We start from the raw sequence: 14267 nt of genomic DNA, 5'->3' as shown, positions 1-14267 counted from the left end.
GCTGCTGATTGGAACTTTTGCATTTCTTCACTGTTTCATAATTTAAATTGAAATTTACTAGAGCTAAATGGCCTGAGAGAGTAACTACATCTTGCTAGATGCCAAATCACAGTGTCACCAGCCTTCAGTCATCTCAGCCAAATGTTGGGAAGCCAGATTTTCAAATGCTGTGAAAAGAATGGCTTCTTTGTTGATGAACTTAAAAGTTCTTTAAGTCTCCTTCCCCCATAGCCATAAACCCCTCCATTATAAGAATATGCCTTAGAGGCACGAGGAACATCTTGTAAAATTCAATTCTGAAAAACTGTCCCATAGATTCAGATTTAGTCCAATGCCCACATTTTTTTCAGAAACCTATGCAGTCATTTCACTAATGGATTGGACATTGCTTTTATGGTAGCTGTTCTCAAAAGGTACAGTCAGCTCCGTGAAGTACATGATAACTATCAATGCCTACCTAGCAGCCACACAAAAAAAACTATCATATCTGAAGGAATCTCCCTTTTAAGACAATGTCAATATATAAATATTGAAAATAATGTTTTCTCTAACAATTCCCATTTATGTTTCATCTGGAAAATATACAAAATTATCAAAGACAATAAATACCCTAAATCCCACTGCTATTAATACACACACACATAAACATATATAGTCGGTCTTTTCTATATACATCTATCTCTTAGATATTTCAGATCATACTATATATGTATGCTATATGCATGCCTATCTTTTAGATATTTGAGATTATACTACATATGTATGGCATATGTGTCTATACATAAGATACACATAAAACAGTACAATGTACTATTATACAGTATTGTTTGGAATATTAAATTTATTAAATTAAAGGGGGTTAGTATTGATATAAAAAAAGTTTATGTTTTTAGAACAGACATTTCAGTCACTGCATTCTCAGGTATTCCAAGCCAAATATGATGACATCAATAGATTGCATTTTAAAAACATTGTTTGGTTTTTCTGTTTCCAAACAGAAAATGTACAATATTGTTTGAACTTTTATCCGATGCTCTTAAAAATTCTTCAGAAGCATAATTTTAATGGCTGGACCACTGCACCCTAAAGGTATATTATATGTATTTATCCATAGCCTTATCATTGGACATCTAGATTGCTTTCATTTTATTTTGTTGTAAATAATACTGCAATGTTGATCATTACACATACATCTTTGTTTCATGTTTATTGTTATTTCTTTAGGTTGGCCAATCAGAAATAGAATTATTGGGTCAAGGAATATGACAATTTAGAAACCTTCCTCTTTCTCTGTTCTTACTCTTTTCTCTACATTCATACACATCCCAACAAGTACATTTTCTCCACAAGGAGCTAATATATGCCTTCATATTTATTTTCATCCTCCTATCTATTAAAATATGCTCTCTGTCAAGAATAGATATGACAGATCCATTAAAGTCAAAATGCTTGATAAAGTTCATGTGTTATCTCTCTCAGGATATTTGTGTTTCATAAGGCATATAACCTCATATCAGAGGAGTTAATTTCTAACAGCAAAAGTTTAGGCAGCAGCAAGTAGGCAATCTCAAAGGAGGAAGTCGGATGGGGTCTTCACAGGATTGTACAAATCACACCACGTAGATCTTCATTTAGTTATCAGGCAGTTGTTTGACAAAATAATCCAGATTATCGCCTCACCTTAGAGCTAGTCATAATGAAAGATACCATTCACAAGAAAAAAACTGTGTCACTTCATTATCCAGTTGTATTTCATTCAGGAAACATTTATTAAATTAAAGAGGGTTGGTACTGATATAAAAAAAAGTTTATGTTTTTAGAACAGACATTTCAGTCACTGCATTCTTACGTATTCCAAGCCAAATATGATGACATAATAGGTTGTATTTTAAAAATATTGTTTGGTTTTTCTGTTTTCAAAATAAAACCCTGTTTCTAACAACAACAACAACAACAACAACAACAACAAAACCAATTGTGTGTCAAATGTATACAAAGACAAGGAAGAGAGATGAAGCCTAAGCCTACCATTTGGGGAAAAATAATCATTTTCTGACACAGTTTGTTTCTCAAGCTATTGCTGACAATCACTTATCCAAGAGACTCTGGTCGTGGTGTATTGTCCAAGCTGCAGCCAACTCCAGTGAAAAAGGTGCAGAAAGGTAGGAAAGAGGTTTTGCCACACCTATTAGGGAACAAACCAATAAAAACCTACTCATGGGAGAAGCCTAGTTCTAAAAGGTTTATTTTTCCCAAGTCTAAGAACAGTTAGCCTTTATGTGGATAAAGATTCTGAGAAAGGAGCCAGAGGAAGGCAAGGCTTAAAGAGATAAGATGCCATATTCTTCCCTCCTCCACTATCCACAGTGAACTTGCTCTCGCTAAATGAGTTAAAGGGAAAAACAAATTTACATTGACTAAAAATAATAAATAAATGATTTGGTTAAGAAAAATATTGAGTAAATTTGAAACGTAAAGAGTTGGAGATGATAAACCAAAGACAGAGGGTTCTGTTTGAAAGTTAGGTAAGTGAAAACCATTTACACAGTTTTCATTGGAGCTGAATGGATAACTAAGGGAATGATATGTGTAAAATGATAACTATATTTAATATTATTTATATTATTTGGTAACAAATTAATTGTGACTGTATGAATGAATGAATGAAAGCTACCTAGCTGCCACAAGAACTTAGTTTGGGATAGAGTTCAGTTTGAGCACCAGCAGTCCCTTGGAGATGGCATATCTATCTTTAGATGATCTTGAGAGTCTCCCAAAAGGTTATTCTTTTGCTCATGGCTCCTTCACCTTGAAGGTGTGAAAACTCAGCCATCTGTCTACATCTAGCACCCTCAGCACTCTCCTGGCTGGTAGGCTATACTGACTCCCGAAGGCGTATCTAGAGAAGGCGTGGTGCATATCAACACACGCATAGACAGGTTCAGAGCTACAGAAGTGTTTTCTGTTTCCAGCGGCTGAAAGCTGCTCTGAGTGAGTGAGAATGGATGCATGCACGCTTTCATGCTGTGCTGCCAGCCCCGACACCATGTCCTCCATCTGCCAAACAATCCCAAGCAGGCATAGACCTATAAATGTACGTACAGAGTAGAGTATGCATAACCTTCTATCACAGCCCCCGCTATGGAGAAGTGCTCAGCAAGCTTCATCTTGCTCAGGCCTCAGGCACGTCCTCACTCAACCTTATGTCAATAGACGCGAAGGCGTAGAGGGGCGGATTTCTTTCACCTCTTGGTCACCTCTCCTCTCAGAGTCATCCCACAGAGATGTAAATCCCACCAAATCATGCAAAACCCTCTTCCCTCCTCACCCAGAGTCACTCTGGACCTATGTTTTTTGGTTTTTTGTTTTTTTCCTGAAAGACTTCATTTGAGTATACTCACACCTTCTTGAAGCTGTGGCCATGCACTGGCCACAAGCAGCCAGGAAGTGGCCTCAATGCAGGCTGAGGACCTATAGAGCTCATCTATGTACATGAATATTGCAACTCTGTTGTAGTTTTTTTGTAGTTTTTCTTCTTTTGATGTCATTATTAACGATGCATTATTTTTATTGAGACAAAATTTGCACATGATTAAATGCAAGATCTTAAGGGTACAATTCTGTGTTTTCAAAAATGTATACACTTGTGTATACAACACCTGAAGCAAGGTAAAGAATATTTCTGTCATCCCCAACAGTTTCCTCCTTCCAGCCAATCCCCATTCTCCACAGGCACTGTTCTGATTTCTATCACCACAGACTCATCGTAAGAGTGTTTATGTTACCCTTCACTGCACTGGCCTTTGACTGAAGTAAAATTCACCCTCCTTACAAGTTCTTCATGCATAGCTGTAACTGGTCTGACTTTTCCAACCTCATATGATCTTTTTGCTCACTATGCAGTTTCTGGAACGTGCCCAGTGTTTTCACGACCTGTAGCTCTCCCACACTCTCTGTTCCCTCTCGGTGAAGCACTCTTCTCCCAATTCCCCTTTGTCCCGTCAAGGACTGGCTCCTTTCCATCCTCCAGGTCATGGCTGAAAAGTCATCTTCTAGAAACTCTCCTTGACTTCCGTTACTAGTAGGTCTTCCCTTAACCAAATGCCCATTCCTTTATCACTTCAGCTTCTTCATTTTCTAGTTGCTCTTACTTCTTTGTGTCCTGGCTAATAGGCTACCTATACCAATAGACTGTACACTGCATCCATTCATTCATGTATTCCACAGTATCTACTAAGTATTTGTTCTATGATAAACACTGTTCAAGGTGCTGGGAATATAGCAGAGAAAAAAAAATAGAATATCTGCTCTACTGGCTTTCATTCTAGTAGAGTGAGACAGGCCATAAATGAATAAGCAAGAAAATAGTGGCAACTCAGTTGGCAATAAAGACTATGGAAGAAAATAAAGTAGGGGAGGAAAGGGGGGATTCTCAGTCCCGTGAATGCTATTTCATACAAGGTGGTCAGAGTCCTCCCTGATAAGATGACATATAAACAGAGACTTGAAGACAGGAGGGAGCAAATCATTTGTGTATCTAGCAGGAAGAGAACTCAAGGCTTCCAAAGGCAGGGACATGCTTGGTGTGTTCCAGAACCTGGAAAGAAGCCACAGGGGTGGAGTGAGTGAGGGCAGTTCTTGTATTGAGGGAAGAGAGGGCTTAGTGAGGTGATGATGATGAAGTACTGAAAAGCCTTTATTTGCTTTGAATGAGATGGGAGGGTTAGTAGGAGACCAGTTAGAAGCTATGACAAGGAGGTGATGATGGCTTTGGCAGTAGGAATGCAGGTAGTAAGTAGAGGTCAAATTCCAAGTATACTTTAAAGGTCAAGCCAACAGGTTTTGCTTATGGATTCGATATGAATGTGAGTGAAAGGATGTCAGTCAAGGTTGCCTCAGGAGAAGCTAATTTGGACTGAGGGTAGAGTATATGAGGGGCTTAACTTTAGTACATGCTTATTTCAGGATGTCCATTAGAGACTCCTAACCCTACTCCCAGGCAAGACTGGATATGTGAATCTAGAGTTCTTTTGTACACGCTTATTTCAGACTGGATATGTGAATCTAGAGTTCTGTCAAAACAGAACTGAAGAATGGTAGACACACATTTGGGAGCTGTCAATCAATAAATACTATGTAAATATGTAAGGCTGAGTGAGATCCCATGAAGGTGGAACTATGTCTATTGTGTTCATTACCGTATACCCAGTGCTTAGACCATTCACATATGTGATGCATAAATGAATGACCCAGAAAGTAACTCATCTATGTTGTGTGTGTGTGTGTTTTCTTTTTTTTTTGAGACGGAGTCTCGCTCTGTCGCCCAGGCTGGAGTGCAGTGGCCGGATCTCAGCTCACTGCAAGCTCCGCCTCCCAGGTTTACCACATTCTCCTGCCTCAGCCTCCCGAGTAGCTGGGACTACAGGCGCCTGCCACCTCGCCCTGCTAGATTTTTTTTTGTATTTTTTAGTAGAGATGGGGTTTCACTGTGTTCGCCAGGATGGTCTTGATCTCCTGACCTCGTGATCTGCCCGTCTCGGCCTCCCAAAGTGCTGGGATTACAGGCTTGAGCCACCGCGCCTGGCCCTGTGTTGTGTTTTTAAAGGTGTTTTTTTAAGACAGGGTCTTATCTGTTGCCCAGGCTGGAGTACAGTGGCTTAATCATGGCTCACTGTAGCCTCGACCTCTTGGGCTCAAGTGATGTTCCAGCCTCAGACACGCAAGTAGCTTGGTGCCACCATGCCACCATGCCCAGCTATTTTTAATTTTTTTTGTAGAGATTAGGTCTCACTATGTTGCCCAGGCTGCTCTCAAACACCTGAGCTCAAGCAATCCTCCCACCTCAGCCTCCCAAAGTGCTAGGATTACAGGAGTTAGCCAGTGTACCCAGCCCCACCTATTTTTTTTTCCTGCAAGTTACATTTCTAAACTATTATCTACTCTCCCACAAATGATGTCCAGAACAGCCCTGAAAAATATTACTAAGTTACTGAAACCAAAACACCAAGGTGACCTTATCCATCTTCTTCACACTCAGATGTACCTTTCACATCTCAGCTTGATCTCATTAGAAGCCAAGTCCTTGCTTATATGCATTCATAATTCATAGGAAGGCAGAAGATGCCGTTTAGCATAAAGCCATAGGACAGAGCTGATGGCACCTTTGTGAGGGCTTCCCTGAAATCAGGAAGCTTATATCACAACTCCCATCTCACTGCTGATGGTGGCCTTCTGCCTTAAAGTATGTGCAGTGATAGGAACACAGAGCCACATCTGCAAAACTCAAACTGCCAACAAGCCCCCAAAGCTCCCATACGACTAAAAGCCTCTTTCACTGAATTCCGAATTGCTGAAACGTGACTGTCAATGTGTCCACATTTCACTGCTAATGCCTTGTTTACTCTGCATTATTAAAACCTTCTAACTGCAGCTGTCTCTTATTAATGCCCAGGTTCTCGGCAAGTCAATGCCTGTGGGGTTGCTTTAGGGTTTCAAAGACGTTCTTAGGTATCCAATGACAGAACTCTTAAGACATTTAGAATTACAGCTTAGAAATGTAAAGGATAAAGAGACGAAAAAAGGAAGTGGGGCTGATAGAATGGCAACATAACACCTACCCAAAACAGGGCAATGGATTTTCCAGGAACTGGTGAGGCCTGTACTCCATCTGCAACAATCCATTTTTAGAATTCCCCCACAGTGAAAGAAAAGCTCCCTCTAATCAATCCTTCCACTTGCTCTTTATTAACTACTTAATCTCTTTCCACTCTATACATGCGATAGCCTAGAGAAGAAAGTCCTGCAATTTAGCGGAGGTTTATTGCCACAAAAAGACAAAAGAATTTTTCAGTCCAAAAGATAGTCATTGTGATACACAGTTCTTTATTGCAGATTTCTATTTTTAACTCTAGTTCTAGCTTTATTTTTATTTAAATCCCACAGAGTAAGTGAAAAATGTAGCCCTGTGATTTAAATATGATTTTAAATCATCAGCTCATAGTCCATTTTCACACACTTTGGAGCTGTCACGCAGGTCCCAAGCATCTCCTTTTCTTCTCCTTTACCAACTTCTACATTAAGTTCTATACTTACGCCAAATTCCTAATGTTGGTACAATGAATATTTGCTGGTTTAAACCCCAGCTCTGTCATTGGATGGGGTAACTTAGGTCAAATTAGTTATTCTGTCTGTTTCATAGTCTTCTCATTTGTAAATGGGTGAGAGATGTTAATTCCATTAAGTGCTGTGAGTATGAATGGGATAAGGCATGTAAAGGACTTGGCACAATACCTGGATGCTGCAAGGCAGCTCTCTCTTATTATGACTGGTGTTTTCCCAGGGATGACATAGGCCCCTGTGCCTCCAGATTACCAGGTTATGTAGGAACAATGCACCCCCAACAATGGCCCCCATGTGTCACAACCCTTTCCTCCCTCCCAGGTTGGACACCATTAAATGGTATTTACTCTCCCTGTCTAGGTGAATGAAATATTCAGAAAATTAAATTTCTGATCACAAAACAGTTGGATGGGACTTGTATTGTTCTGTTTGCCAACACTGTTTAGGATGGTTTTCATATTTTTTGTAGGCTTTCTGTGTACCATGTGGTCAGGGCACCTCAGCTCTGATGATAGCTAGGAAAATAGGGGTTAATGTAGGGTAGTGGAGGGAGAAGATTGTTGGAGAGAAAAGCACTACAGGGTCCATTACAACTAGTCTTATCAGCTGTGTCTCACCACTCTCACCCCAAAGTTCCAGGAGCAGCACAGCAGAGCACAGGGCATCTCACAGTGAAGGTCACTGTCCCTTTATTTGCCCATTGACCTGTGGACCTCTGAGCAGCCACCAACAAGGGAGACCGTGGGGCTGGTGACCTTATCATCTTCACACTGAAGGGAACACTCAGATGCTTTGCATTCCTGCTCAGTTTTGCTTTGCCCTTTATTCACCCTATTGCCTTTCTCCTTTTTCTCCATGCTTTGGTATTGGGGTGAAAAATGTAGGTGCGATCCTAAACCCTATAATGGACCTAATTTTAAAGACTTAATGTCTAAGGTCTCCTACAAAGCCCGCAAACTCACACATGTACCCCCTGAACCTAAAATAAAGGTCAGAAGAAAGAAAAAAGAACAGTATATCAAATTGTTAAGAGAAGTAAGTGATACAATTAAAAAAAAAAAAAAAAAAAAGCCCACTGTGCTGTATCCCACAGCAAGGTTTGGCTGGTCCCAATATGACTAGCAATGAGCTGTGCTTTGTCCGGACAAGAAATGGGAGAGAGACAAGTGGGAAGAATCATGATGGAAATGAAGGCTGGGATGGGGGTAGGGATGGAAATTGTCACCTCAAAGTCTCTCCTTTGAGCAACACACAGTCTACAGAAGGCCCATCACCTAGAAGGAATGACACACCAAACTGGGAGTATGCACTAACACTTTAGCAAGGCTGATTGCTTTACAGCCTGGGACACAGGCCAGCAGAATGCTAGTGGAAAAACGATCGACAATCTGAAACAGCTGGGAGTCTGCTTTTTAGAACTGATGACCTCTAAGGTCGATTTAAGACAAAAAGTGTTTCTTTCCTAGTGTGAAGGTAAATTAATTAGGTCAGATCATGTAAAAATAACAGGCAAATAAGTCCCACTATTGGGACTCAACAGTTCTGGCAACTTCTTTTAAAAAAGAAAAGGACATAGGCTAGGCGTGGTGGCCCACGCCTGTAATCCCAGCACTTTGGGAGGCCGAGGCGGGCAGATCACGAGGTCAGGAGATCGAGACCATCCTGGCTAACACGGTGAAACCCCATCTCTACCGAAAATAAAAAAAATTAGCCAAGCGTGGTGGCGGGCGCCTGTAGTCCCAGCTACTTGGGAGGCTGAGGCAGGAGAATGGCGTGAACCCAGGAGGTGGAGTTTGCAGTGAGCTGAGATCGCGCCACTGCACTCCAGCCTGGGCGACAGAGCGATATTCCATCTCAGGAAAAAAAAAAAAAGAAAAAAGAAAAAAGAAAAGGACATAGTAGGAGGAGGTAAATCTGTATCCCGTAACAGATGAGAGATGTTGGGTCTTTTTTGTTTTACTTTTCATAACTCAGCACTCTTCCTGGAACTGGTTTAAATTTTGCCTTGTACATAGCACAGTCATTGTGTTTAGTAAAAAGGTCTTGCCAGAGTACCAGATAATGCAATGGCCCTGCAGCTATTCCCTTGCACCTAATGCATTTACTCTATCATCAGTGGAGGAGAAGGGATTGTAACTGTTGTGCAGAGGAAAGACTGTATAAAGCAGAGGCTAAAAATAAAGTCATATAGTCCAGTTCTGCTACTTACTAGCTGTGTGGGCTTGCAGATGTAACTTCATTTCCTTATGCCTCAGTTTCCTCTTGTGTGAAGTTAGGATGTCACAGTCTTATCTTTCAAGGGACCTAGGTTTTAAAGTCAGCACTTGAAATAGCCTCCACTGCTGTTTCTTTTTTGAGCAAATGAAACAGCTGATTTGCACTTAGGGACTAGATTGTGCGAAAAATTGTATCTTAAATACTGGAAGTCTACAACAACAATCCAAAGCAACAGGAGGCTTTTACAGTCTGAGAGACGCGGGAACTGAGATGCAGGAGAGGGACAGGGCTCACATCTCTCAGCTCATTTTCACTCTGGAGCATTCAGCAGAGTCACGTGAAATCCCTAACTAACGATCCCTTCCTCTCTCCCACCTTCACCTTCTCCTTTACCTCTGCCTTCTCCCTTATTTGAATTCCAGCCTATTAAATTCTAGTTTGATGCAGTTCATCTAGAATATACACATCAGAGTTGTTGCAAGAATTAAATGAAATAATACACCTGTGACAGCCATGAAATATGCCACTTAAAGTCCCTTCAAGAGAGACCCTGCTGCAAGGAGCCTAGTGATCTACAGCCCTCGGCTACAACACCTTCAGAATCCAATGCAGGGTCCACGCTGAGGTCCTGCTCTTCCCAGGCAGCTCCCAGGCAATGTAAGCACTATGGGGAAGTTAGGGCCAGGCCATTCTTTCCCAGTGCTGGACTCCAGCAACAGACCTTGCGCTCCCTCTTGGCCGGGCCAAGTCTTTTTCAGAATTGCAGTGCAGCCCGAGGCTCTTATCCAATTGCTCCCTCTCTCTCTCCCTCCCTCCCTCCTTCCTTACCTTCCTTCCTGCCTGCCAGCCTGCCTGCCAAGGCTTTATCGGAATTGCGCTGCAGCCTGAGGTTCTCATCCAGCCAACCTACCTTCCTTCCTTCCTTCCTTCCCCTCAAATATATCAGTATGGTTTAAGACTCCTCCCACCTAGTTGATAGGAATTTCCTTTTTATTTCTAATTCTGTCTCATCACCTGCTTCCTGGAGAACCTGAACTGACACAGCATGCAAAGTACTGAGCATAGAATGAAGGTTCTGGAAATACTAGCTGTTACTGTTATCATTACTATGATCTGATTAATGACTGGACTAACAGCAGAAACTCTTGGAGGCATCTACCATCATGACAATCAGATCCAAGGGTCCTCAGCAGAATCTCAGCCCTTGCCTATCGCATATCCAGTTCTCTGCCCCTGGGACAATGTTCCAAGCAGAAAATCAATTCTTTTTCCTAATGCTTCACTGTGCAGTGAGAATTTCAAAACCTCTGAATGATTTGGGGAAAAAGCATATAGAACTTCAGAATCAACTGGAATAGTGGACGTCCACCACCTTTCATCTTAGGAAGAACAAACACCATAGTCCTGAAGAACCTTCTTAAAACAAGTCTCAGTGAGAGCCACATTCATTAAACAAAGCCCTTCTGAGGAAGTTTTGTGTCAAGTTGTTATTGTCCACCTAGTATGTGTATTACTGGATGCATCTGAGCCATTTATTAGTCTTGGAGAGAAAAATGATAGTCAAGGCAACAAGGGAAAGACAGAAGAGTCTGTGAAAACACTTGTCAGCCTGCAGCCCTAAGCCATGTCCACTAGAGCGCATAAAACACTTTTTAGTGACAGGTCGCACAAATGTTGCGGGGAACCCTGTTATGATGACAGCTATAAACTCAATTCTCCTGAGATGCAAGATGCTGGTTCCAATTCAGTGACCACAGACTTGGCAGAGGCGCCATCAACAATATGATAATGGCTTGTGAAAGAGGTTTTATTGATGCTGTGCTTATCACAGCAGAGAAACAGCTGGCAATCAGCAGCAATTAGGTGCTTAATAAAACTGCTTTGGAGACACTGCTGCTGAAAAGATTGCCATGGGCGGCACAAAGAACTCAGCAATCAATCTCAATGAAGTCCATGGCTGTGTTTACTTTTGAAAGCACTTCTTTCATCAAAATAACTATGTGACTTTGGCTCCATCTAAAGGAAGGGGAATCAACTTTGATCTGCTGACACACATAGAAGGCATTGGTGTGATAACCACCTAAGCAGACCCTGGCACACTCAGAGGTCCAGGGCAAGACCAGGGAAAGGGGAGAAGAGGCCAATCTGAGAGATGGCAGTAGGTCTCTCTCAATTCACAAAGTTGACCATGACTGAGTTCTGTAGTGTAATTTGTATGTTGCTAATGAAAACAACCTGAAAGGGAAGAGTCCATACTCATCACCTTTGGGGAAGGAGAAACTATATTGAATTACTGGAAGAAAACAAATGGGGTTGTAATTACCTGCCTCTAATACACATAACTCTATCGTGTAAATGTTTTTGCTACTCTATACAAATTATTTTTTGCTACTCTATACACATTATTGTGTATTGTTTTTGCTACTGTAGAATATATATTGACCTAGAATGGACTTGGCAACACTTCTGTTTCCCTTATGCCAAGTCCATTCTAGGTCAATAAATATTCTATAGTAGCAAAAATATTGACTTGAGAATGTGACTGATGTGGGCCTGAGGCATGGGTCTGATCCTTGCCAAGCTACGTGACCACAGGAAGGCTACATCTCTCTCAGAAACTCAGTTTCCTCAATTAGAAAATAGGAATAAGATAACTACCCAACAGCGTTTGTCAGACAAAATACCATCATGTATATGAGAGGCTGTATTTAGTCTGTTCTCACACTGCTAATAATGACATACCTGAGGCTGAGTAATTTGTAAAGAAAAAGAGGTTTAATGGACTCACAGTTTCACATGGTTGAAAAGGCCTCACAATCATGGTGGAAGGTGAAAGCCATGTCTTAAATGGCAGCAGACAAGAGAGAATGAGAGTGAAGCGAAAGAGGAAACCCCTTATAAAATCATCAGATCTCATGAGACTTATTCACCACCATGAGAACAGTGTAGGGGAAACTACCCCATGATTCAATTATCTCCCACTATGTCCCTCCCACAACACATGGGAATTATGGGAGCTACAATTCAAGGTGAGATTTGGGTGGGGATACAGCCAAACCATATCAGAGGCCTTAGCATCTTGTCCCAATAGATTACTTAAAATCAATCACAATCTGTCATGTAACTTGTGATAGATATACAACCCAGAGAACAAAAACTGCTGCCCTTATATTTATCATCTGCCTTAAGACTAATAAGCAAGAATTTTTAAAAAATACTTAAAAGCAAGTTAGAAAATCTCATTTTAACATTAAGGAGTTTTGGCAGTATCATAAAGAGGTACTAGATACCGTGACTGGGTAACTTCATAATAATTATAGCTAATATTTCATTAAGTATTTTATTAAGTTCTGAGCATTATTCTAAGTACTTTATATTGATTACTTCATTTAATCCTCAGAACCACTCTATGAGGTAGAAAACATTATTTTTTCACTTTACAGATTAGAAAACTGAGGCACAGAGAAGTCTAGTAATTTGAACAAGGTCATGCAAATCACAAGTTATAAAGGATAGATTCAGATGCAAGCAATCTGATTTCCAACCTTATATTCTAACTGCCAAAGATGGATATTCTGAGACCGGCAAAATTGTATTTCCTGACCTAGGAGCTGTTTGCCATATAGTATTTTATTCATGTGGTTCTGAATCTGTTATATTTTCTTAAAAAACATTTCTAAGTGATAATATCAGTAGCTAAAATTTTACCACTTGATGCTTTGACCAAAAATTGGGCACTGGATGTATTTTGCCTATCGTGTGTTTTGCAACCATAGGCGCAGAATGAAGGCTCTGTAATGTTGCAATAATATCCGTTACAGTTGTTTATGACAGTGGCTCAGAAGGTAGTAGAAATTATATTTTTGATTTGTGGTCGGAGGTGCTGTTGTTTTCCAGATTCCATTGGAAAAAAATGGGGAAATCGTATAAGCAAAGTTTTTATTTTGGCATTCTGAATCCCCCCTTTAGCTGTATTTTTCTCAAAATCTGTTTGTTTCTCTCTTTATTATTTGTCTCCTAAACTACCTCTCTCTAATCCTTACTCTTTATCTCTTTCTCCTCTTTATCTCATCCCTTTCTCTGCTTGGCCCCATACCTGTACCCTACTAGTTCCCTTCTCCTTGCCTCCCTCTCCTAATATCAAATTGGAGAGCACTTCTTACTGCTTTAATTGATTGAATATTATGAGGCATAATCTTTATTAAAAATGGTTGAATGGATTTAAGAGGCTGAATGGATTGAATATTAGGATATATTGCATAATCTTTATTAAAAATGGTTGAATGGATTTTTGGAGTGAACCATCTTCACTCCAGAAATCATCTCCTCTAGCTGAGTTTTCGCTCAGTTAGGTGTCCTTTGGTAGACTTTTATTTTAGTAACTGCATGGTTCTCAGTTAACAAAAGCTTTTGTAACTCATGGAAGTTTAGGATTGGAAGGTAAGATGAAAATGAGGTATGGATGTATACATTGCCCAAAGCTTTCCCCTTTATCTTCATATGCCTCTTGCTTTTTTTCTCTTGCAGACACCCAACACAGAAAGCACATGTCAGGGGTGTTTCTTGGCCTATAGCTCATATAAAGCTTAATCTTGCTATAGTCAAAGAGATCTACTACAAGGGCATAGGGCATATACTCAGAGAGACCTCACCACTTAAGCAAGAATGTGCCCTCAGAGGCTAAAAGTAGCTAGGAAGATTATCCCCTAAGCCCAGGACCTTTAGGTCTGATCCCCAAAACTAAGCCAGTCTTTACAAATTTGTATTTGCATTTAATTTGTGAACATGACCCCAAAATATGATTACCAGACAGAAAAGTATATAAAAAATCCCATTCTCTCTGCTAAAGAGACATTTGCATTTTTTAATTCAATAGCTGTAGATGAATCCCTCCTCAGTGTGCAATGTGGTATGTGCCATCCCCCAATCCC

At 40.6% G+C, this 14267-nt stretch overlaps 1 protein-coding gene across 12 annotated transcripts in view; it reads right to left on the bottom strand.

Annotated features, from left to right (window-relative positions):
- NEK11 (NIMA related kinase 11) overlaps positions 1-14267 on the bottom strand; it is a 310384-nt gene that overhangs the window by 99293 nt on the left and 196824 nt on the right. The window lies entirely within an intron of this gene.

The sequence above is a fragment of the Macaca thibetana genome, chromosome 2, assembly GCF_024542745.1.
Source record: "Macaca thibetana thibetana isolate TM-01 chromosome 2, ASM2454274v1, whole genome shotgun sequence".
Classification (NCBI taxonomy): Eukaryota; Metazoa; Chordata; class Mammalia; order Primates; family Cercopithecidae; genus Macaca; species Macaca thibetana.
This window is presented reverse-complemented; position numbering and strand designations above follow the sequence as displayed.